Source organism: Aptenodytes forsteri, unplaced genomic scaffold, assembly GCF_000699145.1.
Source record: "Aptenodytes forsteri isolate BGI_AS27 unplaced genomic scaffold, ASM69914v1 Scaffold55, whole genome shotgun sequence".
In the NCBI taxonomy this organism is placed as follows: domain Eukaryota; kingdom Metazoa; phylum Chordata; class Aves; order Sphenisciformes; family Spheniscidae; genus Aptenodytes; species Aptenodytes forsteri.
Genome location: NW_008796063.1, coordinates 11,669,859 through 11,671,277, shown reverse-complemented (window position 1 = coordinate 11,671,277; position 1,419 = coordinate 11,669,859).

Genomic DNA, 1,419 nt, shown 5'->3' with positions numbered 1-1,419 from the left:
ACCGGCCCGGCTGCCCTTGCCCTGCGCCCGGGAGCAGCTCCCGAGCGGCCGGGGAGCCGGGCCGGGCCAGTGCACCCGGGGGGCTTGGCCTGGGCATGGGCACCGGCGAGGGCAGGGGGCTGCGGCCGGGCAGGCAGGGCAGAGCTGGGGGCACCTGCGTGTGCGTGGAGCGTGTGTGCACGGACCGTGCGCGTGTGCACCGGAGCTGCCAGTGCCTGCACACATTTGCATGTGTCTGTGTGTGTGTGGCTGTGTCTGTGCGCGTGTACGTGCGTGCTGGGTGTGCATGTGTGTCTGTGTTTGGGTGCGTGTCTGTGTTTGTGTATCGGTGTGTACCCTGGCATATGTGTGTTTGGATGTGGCTGTGTTGGTGTTTCTCCGTGTGGGGGTGTTTGGATGTAGCTCCATGGGTATCTCCCTGTGTGCATCTCTGCGGCTGGGTTTGCACGTCTCCGTGTGTGCACCCGGGTGTGTGTGTGTCCAGGCGTGAGGCTGCGGGGGTGTACGTGTGTCTGTACGTGTCTATCTGTGTGTGTACGTGTGTGTAGCTCCATGAGTATCTGCTCTCTGTACGATATAACTGCTCTGTTGAGGCGTTCCACCCGGGACTGAATTATTCATGGTGCTGATGCAGCCGCAGGTTTCAGGCCTGGCGCGCGGGGCCGACACGGGGGGCCGGGGACCGTCCCTGGGCACAGGCAGGGACCACGGGGAGCACTCGCGTGGCATCGGGTCACTGGGCACACAGCCCCTTTGCCACTGCACCCCGCATCCCTCCCTCCTGGGGCCCAGCGCTCCCCGAACGTGGGCACCCCCGTGTCCCTGGAGCCGTGCAGAGCTGGTGCGGCGTCCCCCATCCTTGGTTGTGCAGGGGTGTTCCTGGCCGAGCAGGGCCAGCGTGGTGTCCCCCGTGTCCTGGTGCCGAGCAGGGCTGGCGTGGTATCCCCCATGTCCCCACTGTAGTGCAGGGCTGGCACGGTGTCCACCATGTCCCCGGTGCCGTGCAGGGCCGGCGTGTGGTCCCTTGTGCTGTGTAGGGCTGGTGTGGTGTCCACCATGTCCTGGTGCTGTGCAGGACCAGCGTGGTGTCCCCAGTGCCATCGTTGCTGTCGCTGCCGAGGGCCTGTGTGGGGAGAGAAGAGGCTCCAGCTCAGAGCCCCCTTCATCCCAACCCGCTCCAGGTGCTGCCGCTTCCGTCACCTCTTGGAGCGGCGTGTGGGGACAGGGGTGACACCTGGCCTGTGCCCAGTGCTATCTCCCCCACACCCCTCTCCAATCCCTTCTGGCCCGGGCGCACAGCTGGTGTTGCTGTGGCAACGGCCAGCGGTGCCGGAGTGCCACCACCTCCTCCCGCATCCCTCTCCTTCCCGGCACCGCTCTGCTGCATCTCCCGCCGCGGCCACTCTCCTGCTGCAGAGC